Raw genomic sequence first — 10,239 nt, forward strand, 5'->3', positions numbered from 1 at the left:
GAGATCGAGACCACCCTGGCTAACACAGTGAAACCCCGTCTCTACTAAACAAATACAAAAAACTAGCTGGGCGAGGTGACGGGCGCCTGTAGTCCCAGCTACTCGGGAGGCTGAGGCAGGAGAATGGCGTAAACCCGGGAGGCGGAGCTTGCAGTGAGCTGAGATCTGGCCACTGTACTCCAGCCCGGGCGACGGAGCGAGACTCCGTCTCAAAAAAAAAAAAAAAACAAAAAAAAACAAGACAACACAAGACAAGACAAACATGGCGGCCGCCCCAATGGCGCGCTCCGCTTTATTTTATACAGTCGTTTGTGGAATGTTGCCAAGTCACAAGACACATTGTTGTTTTTCTGACCTTTCCCTGACTTTCTGGATTTTCAAGATGTTTACATATAAACAGGCCCCCAACGCCCTGCTTGGTTTGCAAGAGCAGGACTTACTGGGAACGCCCTGCTTCGTTTGCAAGAGCAGGACTTGTCGGAACGCCCTGCTTCGTTTGGGAGAGCAGGACTTATGGGGAACACCCTGTTTGTGAGCACGTAGTCCTCTACAAGTAGTCTGTATAATGGTAAGCTACATTTTCCTTGCAGAAAAGAGACTGCTTCTCTTAGCTTACCTTGGAAGCTTAGAAGAGAAAACTATAAAGCTTTATTTTGTGTATGTGGTTGTGATGACTTACTGTCTTATGCAAAATCAATGAAATATATTAATTTATACTTTCGAAATTTTCAGAGTTGCAAAATGGCAGGTTATAATGAAAGAGCTTACTCAGCATTTGTACAGAGCACAGCTGCCCCTTGGCGTCTGTGAACAACATGGGTTTGAACTTTATGGGTGTATTTATTTATTTATTTATTTTGAGACGGAGTTTCACTCTTGTTGTCCAGACTGGAGGGCAGTGGCGCGATCTCTGCTCACTGCAACCCCCGCCTCCCAGGTTCAAGCGATTCTCCTGCCTCAGCCTCCTGGGTAGCTGAGACTACAGGCGCCCGCCATCACATCCGGTTAATTTTTTTTGTATTTTTAGTATAGATAGGGTTTCACCATGTTGACCAGGCTGGTCTTGAACTGCTGATCTCAGGTGATCCACCCACCTTGGCTTCCCAAAGTGCTGGGATTACAGGTGTGAGCTACCACGTCTGGACATATGGGTCTATTTACACACAAGTTTTCTTGTGCCTCTGCCACTCCTAAGAGAGCAAGACCATCCCTCCTCAGGTTACTCAGCATGAAGACGATGAGGATGAAGATCTTATGACGATCCATTTGCACTGAATGAATAGTAAATATGTTTTCTCTTCCTTATAATTTTCTTAATAGCATTTTATTTTCTCTAACTTTATTGTAAAAATAGAACATACGGCCGGGCGCGGTGGCTCAAGCCTGTAATCCCAGCACTTTGGGAGGCCGACACGGGCGGATCACGAGGTCAGGAGATCAAGACCATCCTGGCTAACCCGGTGAAACCCCGTCTCTACTAAAAAGTACAAAAAACCAGCCGGGGGAGGTGGCGGGCGCCTGTAGTCCCAGCTACTCGGGAGGCTGAGGCAGGAGAATGGCGTAAACCCGGGAGGCGGAGCTTGTAGTGAGCTGAGATCCGGCCACTGCACTCCAGCCTGGGCGACAGAGCGAGACTCCGTCTCAAAAAAAATAAAAATAAAAAAAAATAAATAAAATTCACTAGATATGCCAAAGTGTTTTAGGTTGGGCTTCAGTGTCAAATGACATCTATCTAGCAGCTCTTCTTATTGCTACTCCATGAATTCACAGAATAAGATGAAAAGGCAAAACAAGAATTTAAGCTTTATAAAGGCAGGCATATTTTATCTGTGTTCCCAGTGCCTAAAATAGCACCTCGTATGTAGGAAAAATTCCATAAACATTTGATGAAAGAGTAAGTTAACTAACCAGGACTAAGAGTCATGTTGTTACCAGAATCTGAAAAGAATTACAACTGACAGTTGGGAGGGAAGACAATTACTGACCCCTGCACAATATATGCTCAAGCAATGAAAATTTGCTGCCTTGAAAGAAAAAGAAAATGCTTTGTCTTTACCCCTCTATCTGCTACTGGCACAGAAGTACAAGGCATTTATGATACCAGCTAGAAATCAAGGAATATACCTCTCACCAGACAGAGTGCAGAAACCTATGTGTTGGTGTCCCTGCAGCCTCAGTAAGTCTATCTCTTTCTATGTAAAATTAGGGACTAAAATCCCTAGAAAATAACTGGGCAAGAATTATGGAAGAGAAATGTTTGTTGAACTCTGGGAGATGTAGTCTCCTTAAATAAAATTATATGTATGTATGGAGTCAAGATGAGCCCAAATACTACTGCCTGTGGGAAATTATGGATTTTCCCATAATTCTGATGTTTTAGCTTCTCAGAAAACCAACGAGTAGAGACAAAAGAAGATACCAACTCAAATCTAGGGGTGGTTTCACTGTAATCCAAATTTCACATTTGGGAGTGGTCACGTAATTTACCATCAAGAATGCAGGGCCCACAGGCAGTCAGTGAGAGCTCTAATCAGGAACTGTTACTCTTTGCTAATTAGCATATTGGATCTCAGAAATGGGTTTTTATAGGTGGATATAATGGCCAGTAGATTAGCATGTAGTATGATGAAACTCTCAATGATGAAATTTAAAATACTTGAAGTATGTAGTTTTGGGTTTTTTGGGTTGTTTGTTTTACAGAACACTGACTCCTCTTAATATGCATGACAAAGTAGAAGAACCCTGAAAGGCCAAAAATCTTGCCTTTAGGGATAATCCCTTGGACTAAATCTCTACCTCCTCCTACCTCCAGAGGTGAACTAGTGAGGGATCTGAGCAATGCCCCATCAAGGCATGCTAGAATCGGAGTTCACAAAGAAAAGAAATGTGCCCCTATATACATTTACAAAAATATTCTCCCATATTTTGAACTAAGTGAAACAAGTTAATAACATCTCTACGGTAAAAGAACGTGGCTATATATAAAGCTCCGTGTTATCTGCTGTGATGCCCAAGGGGATGTCATTGTCAATTCATGCCATTGTCAACCCCTATAAAGCCATTTGGCAGCCCCAGAACCATTGGTTACTTGGATATAACTTCTCTTGTTGCACAGCAACCCAGAGACATAAAGCAAACAGCCTCCCATTATGTAACATTTTGGTATTTTCTTTATGATTTTTTTTTTTTGAATTTTTTTTTCAATCCTGCCTTAAAATACCCTCCTGGTGGGGTGCAGTGGCTCATGCCTGTAATCCCAGAACTTTGGGAGGCTGAGGCAGGTGGATCACTTGAGGCCAGGAGTTTGAAACAAGTTTTGGCAATATGGTGAAGCCGTGTCTCTACTAAAAATACAAAAATTAGCTAGTCTCATAACGCAGTCTCTAAATAAATAAATTCTTTTTTTAAAAGAATTATTTCTAAAAATATTACTACTCTTGATTACTGAGTTTTTGGCACCTCCTTAAATTTCGCACCTGTGATAAGTGCCTCACTATCCTGATTCTGAGCATCTGAGTCTACAAAGCTGAAATGTCTTGCCTCTAGAATGTGAGCATTTGGTTCTAGCAAATCTTTCGTTCAGGGTAGAGATCAAAGCACTTCATGGCTGGAGAACTGGAGCTATCCAGAAACTATAAAATGAGTTGTACAAAATATTTGTTTTAATTTTTGTTTTATATGTTCTCTTACTAATCAATATTTAGTTAATAAATGCCTGTATATGTGGTATAATTTGGCTGAAGTTTGCTTTCACTTTTACTTGAAACCCAAGAATTTTGGGATGGCTACCATTTCTACCAAAAAGAAAGAGTAAGTTGACTTAAGTCAACCACAACAAGCAAGTAGACAATGACTAGAATGGAGAATAAGGTATATTTTATTTTATTTATTTTATTTTACTACATTTTGCAACACTTACTATGTGCCGGACATTGTTATGCTTTTAAACAATTAACTCTAATTGTCACAACACCACTCTATGTGAAGTACTATTACTATTTCTACTTCACAAGTGAAAAACACTCTTTTCTTTCTCGTGGTAAAATACAGAAATAAGTGTACATCATTTGAAGCTGACTGACAGAAAAGGTCCACCATGAATATTATAGAAAAATAACAACAAAATGAAAGAAAACACTACCCTTAAGACTCACAGGGGTATTACATTTCTAAAATAATTCATCGTGAGAACCAAAAATAAATTAAGGAAACTTATTAAAAGCCTCAATTGAGTGCAGAAAACTATAAATCAAAACTACAAAAAAACACAACTCAAAACTACAAAGAACTGGGCAAAACGTGCCAGCTCAATCAACAAAACTTCTATAATATATATCCTTTTTATTTGTCTACTTAAGTATTTATCTTCCCTTTTGTTTCATGTTTTAATTATCTTTGTACTCCATACCTAGCTCAGGCCCTGCACATAACAGGCTCCAAGAAAATGCTTGATGAGTAAATGTATGAGCCCACTCCTCCCTTTTACGAAAATAGTTGTTGAACATAGGAGTGACTTAAATAAACACATTTGTAGCCTCTAAACAAAGAATCCCCAAATTTAATTATCTGTGGCTTACAGATACCCATTGAAGAAGATAAATAGAATCTTAAATGTGCACTTATTGAAGTAATATTGTTTTGCTTCCAAAGCACAAAAATTTCAAATGGAAAATTTTGGTTCTTTCTGGTGAAACAAACATATTGATTAAAATATAAATAATTAGTAAATGGCATTTTGAATTTTTAAAGTCATTTTTTATATTCAGGGGATTTAATATTTATGTATTCTAAAATAGTTACTACCAACCCTTCCCTAACAAAAGATTATAAAAAACTACATACATTTCAGCTAAAGATTCTACCTAGATTCGAAGGGAAATTGTGATTAATGAATTTTCAGGTGAATAGAAACTACCTCCTGTTGTTGCTATGGTTCTTTGACACCACTTGGCAGCAATTTAAGGGCTTAACAGGAAAGAAGACAAATGAACACTGTAGGAAAATGCTCCACATAACACTAGTCATTGTTCCAAACACAATTCCATTTGCAGTCTGAGTGATCTGAGAATAAATGCTTTGAAGGAACATCCATAAAAATGGATTTTGTAAGTATCAGAAAGGTGCCTCAACACTGATCAGCGAAATAATAAAATCTGCCAATGAAAGTAATCAGAAAATAGATTTTTCTTCCATATTATGATAATCATTTCCATGTTTATATAATTACATGGTTTTAGACAAAGTAGTTATTTTAGTAACTTTTCATCGTTCTTCCCAAATATTTAAAACTCAAGTGGACATCTTTGTAATATAGTTGACAGTATTTCCAGCATTTTTGTTTTGTGCCTTGACAATCACAGCCTCTATAAATTAGTGCTCTGGGAATGAAGTCCATTACACTGAAAGTGACCCTGTAAGAAGACATTAATTATTAAATCAATTTTGTTATGTGTGGTGTGTTCAAAGACAATCAATGTTACTTCGAAGCTGTATACAAGCAGACACACAGACACACACACATGCACAGATGTTGTACTAGAGCAAGCTCTACCCGAGCAGGAATCTTTGTCTATTATGCTCAGTGCTGTATCACTAATACCTCATTTGAGCATCTAATAATATTAAAAATAGTATCAATATTTCTAATTTCTTATAATGCTAACTATGTCCAGAAACTGGAATATGCATTATACGTTTTTATTTAACCACCACCACAAAGTTGTAAATCAGGTGATATTATAACCTTCATTTATTTGATGAGGCAGATTGAATTATAGATAGGTAAATAACTTGGCTGCAATTGAAAAAATTGGAGGAGCTGGGTTCAGTCTCATATGCCTCTAGAAGTTCTGGCCATCATTGCTTTATTATATCACCTCCAACTTACCTCCTAGTCACTCAGTCTTCATCACTATCAGAACATGAGAGAATATTTTGTCTTTTCTTTTCTAATAACTCAATATCCCCATCTTTCTCAGTTGCAGTTCACTTTCCCCAACCCTCCAATGCCAGAATCCATCCTCTCTGAACTGGAACAAGGTGCACTCAGTCATGTAGAATGGTGACTCATCAACTCATTACACTTTAGAGTAAATGATTTTCAATAAATTGCCTCACCCAAACATTTCTATCTTAAACCATTCATCTCTGCTGCTCAACGTTTATCTATTTCTAAAGGAATTCAGACATCTGCAAGTAATTGAGAAAAACATTTCTGAAAATAAGAATAATGTCATTCATTCAATACTTTTTATTACAAAATTTACTGTTATGCAGTGAAATTTGCCCCCTTGAAAATTCATATGTTGAGACCCTAACCCATAATGTGACTCCATTTTGTAAATGGAGGGCCTTTAAGGAAGTAATTAAGGTTAAGTGAGGCTATAACACTGGGGTCCTAATTTGATTGGACTAGTGTCCTCATAAGAAGAGAAAAAGACCAGAGCTCACTCACTTCTGGGCTTACATGCTGTCTCTCTGAGAGCACACAGAGGAAAGGCCATGTGGGGACACCAAGAGAAGGCAGCTGTCTGCAGGCCAAGGAGAGAGGCCCCACCAGAAACTGACCCTGCTGGAGCCTTGATCTTGGCGTGTCCAGAACTGTGAGAAATTTGTCTTGTTTAAACCACTCAGTCCATGGATTTTATTGTGGTGCCAGGCACAATAAAATTCCTTACCTATTGGTCAAGCACTGTGTTAGACAGTAGGGATACAAAGTCAAGTAAAGCAGAGCCCTTATTTGCTCAGAAGTAATGGCGGTGAGGAAAATAGAGAAAAGGAGGTGTGATCAGGGGCACTCCTGATTGTAAGTAAAGTGCTGCGATGGCCTCAAGAAGAAAAGATTAATTATACCTAAAAACATTAGATAAGTCTTAACAACAGAGGTAAATTTTATGTTGGGTCTTCTTGAAAAATAATAGTTTTGGAGAGGAAGAAATAGGGTAGTTTAGACTGGAAAAGGAATAATATGAGAAAAGGTAAAGATATGGGTATTGCATTTGTGTTTAGAAACTGACAATCTGTTTTAATTAATTAGAATATGGCTGGTGATGGGAGATGTAGGAGTCTGCACTGAGAATGAAAAAAAAAGCTACAGAAACCAATAGAGCCATATCAATCCCTGGTCTTGTATGAAAAGGAGTCCTCCAGGCCTACAAGGCAATGGTTAGGGGATATTCTCAGCCATCTTCCTAAATCATTAATTCTTAAAAGTTTGAGGACACCAAACTTTCCAACGGAAATGCATTATGTATAGAACAGAATGCAAAGGATCTGGAGTTTTATAATAAAAGATAAAAAGTTTATATTGCTTTACATTTTTTAAATTAAAGAACAAATACATATTATAGAAATAAATTCATTCTATTAATGAGTAAGGATGCTGAATCATGCTGATGTTTAATAAGGATAATTTTGTACAATAGGAACTTTAGGTATGTCTTCGAAAATTGAAGTCATAGAATAGACATGATCCTTATCTTTTCATTATTGTGTCCAGTGTTCCATGGAGTGACTACCCACATTATGCTAATCCATATAATTGCTCCAAGGAGAACTAATCCAAGTAGGGGATTCTAAATGAGAAGGGAACCCATTCTCCACCCAAAAAATTAGAGAGCTCATCAATAATTTAATTAAAACTATTTCTAGCAAGGTGTAGTGGCATGCACCTGTAGTCCCAGCTACTCAGCAGGCTGAGGTGGGAGGATCACTGGAGTCCAGGAGTTCAAGAGAACACCATCTCTTTCTATATATACATAAAATTTAATAACATATAGTTACGTATTATTAATATAATACATATTATGTTATATATAAAACCCCCTCTCTATATATTGTATTTTATATATATAGAACTACCCATATATAAATATAATATATATTTTATCTATAGAAAAATATATAAATATGTATATCTTTGTAATACAGAAATATATCAATATATAATATATATTATACATGTGTAGAGAGAGAGGTTTTATATATATATATACACACATATATAGAGAGAAAGAGGGGAGTTATAGCTATAAAATATATGTTTATATATAAAGTCTCTCACTATATATATTTTACATATATAAAACTTCTCTCTATATGTACATGTATGTATATAGAGAGAGCCTCTATGTAATATATAAACATATAAATATTTATATATAAATATAATATATAAAAATCTACAGAGGCCCTCTATATATAATAAATATATGATTATATATTTACTATGCATATTCAATATAACTGTACAATAAATATATAATATTTAATATGTATATTCTATTTAAATTTATAATAAATATATAATGCATATTTTATATATAATTTCAGGTCCTTTGCATATATATACACACATATATACACACACACATAGACAGAGGTTTTTATTCATATATATAAAACCCTTGTACACTGTTGATGGGAATGTAAATTAGTACAGCCACTATGGAGAACAGTATGGAGGTTTCTAAAAAAAAACCAAAAAAATCCTACAAATAGAACTACCATATGATCCAGCAATCCCACTGCTAGGTATATATCCAAAAGAAAGAAAATTGATGCATCAAAGAGATATCTGTACTCCCATGTTTATTACAGCACTATTCATGGTAGCCAAGGTAGGAAATCACACTGTTTCTCAAGGATGAATGGATAAGGAAAATGTGATACACATAAACAATGGAATATTATTCAACCATAAAAATATGAAATCTTGTGATTTGCAACAACATAGAAGAATGTGGAGGACATTATGTGAAGTGAAATAAGTCAGGCAGAGAAAGACAAATACAGCATGTTCCCACTCATATGTGGGAAGTAAACAAATCTGAATTCATAGAGATGGAGAGCAGAATGATGGTTACCAGAGGCTGGGAATTGTAGTCGGCGGGGTGGGACAGAATGAAGAGGGGATAGTTAATGGGTACAAAAATACAGTTGGATAGAAGAAATGAGATTTAGTGTTTGGTAGCAAAATAGGACAACTATAGTTGATAAGAGTTTATTGTGTATTTCCAAATAACTAAAAGAGTAGAATTGGAATTTCCTAACACAAAGAAATAATACCTGCTTAGGGTGATGGGTATCCCAATTACCCTGATTTGATCATTACACATTGTCTGCTTGTATTACAATATCACATGCACTCTATAACTATTAGGTATCCATAATAATTAAAATTAAAACAAATTTTAAAAACACAAAGCATCTTATCTGTCCTTTCCTTTATCTCCTCAACATTTGTCTAGCGTGGTTTAGGCAGTATCAGAAGGGACGGGGCAGATAATACACTTCTAGAAGTAAGTCATGTTTATCTGTAACAATTTCTTTTTTTTCTTTTTTGAGAGGGAGTCTCTCTCTTGTTGCCCAGGCTGGAGTGGAGTGGCGCAATCTCGGCTCACTGCAGCCTCCGCCTTCTGGGTTCAAGCGATTCTCCTGCTTCAGCCTCCTGAGTAGCTGGAATTACAGGCACCCGCCACCGTGCCCAGCTAATTCTTGTATTTTTAGTAGAGACGGGATTTCACCATGTAGGCGAGGCTAGTCTCAAACTCCTGACCTCAGGTGATCCACCCGCCTTGGCCTCCCAAAGTGCTGGGATTACAGGTGTGAGCCACTGCACTGGGTGTGAGGCATCGCTCCCAGTCCCCTTTTTTCCTACCAATATATGGTTAATGTTCATTCAAAACCATTTTCAAAGTAGCAGTGTCTTTATCTGTTTATGAATTTGCCAAAGCACTTTATGATACAGTTTATGAATTTGCCAAAGCACCACCAATAAACAGAGGCAAATTAAGATAAGTTTTACTGTGGACATAATAAAATTCATAATTTATCTGAACATAATCTGAAATAAACCACAATAAATAATTGTAACATGCTCTGGTTTTACAATGGAAAGATCAGTTTAACTGTTGATAATGTCCCTAAATGTCACTCAGATTTTAAAATCATTTATTTCTATTTCAAGAAGAAAGTAAACTGAATACAAAAATGTGTAATTAAAAATGTAAAAACTCTAGAATAAAGTAGGATAGACCCTGAATATTCACTGCACCAAACTCCCAACAGATGCAGAAATTTTCTCCACAATAACCCTGCAAACATTTCCGGTGCTGGGGCTCATTTTCCAAGTCAGCTAAAACCATATTTGCTTTTCACTGTTTCTAAATTTTCCTACATATTGCAAACTTGTTTTCTTAGAACCTCTGTCCATAAGTATGAGAATATGTGAATATTGTA

Source organism: Papio anubis, chromosome 6 (genome assembly GCF_008728515.1).
Source record: "Papio anubis isolate 15944 chromosome 6, Panubis1.0, whole genome shotgun sequence".
NCBI lineage: Eukaryota > Metazoa > Chordata > Mammalia > Primates > Cercopithecidae > Papio > Papio anubis.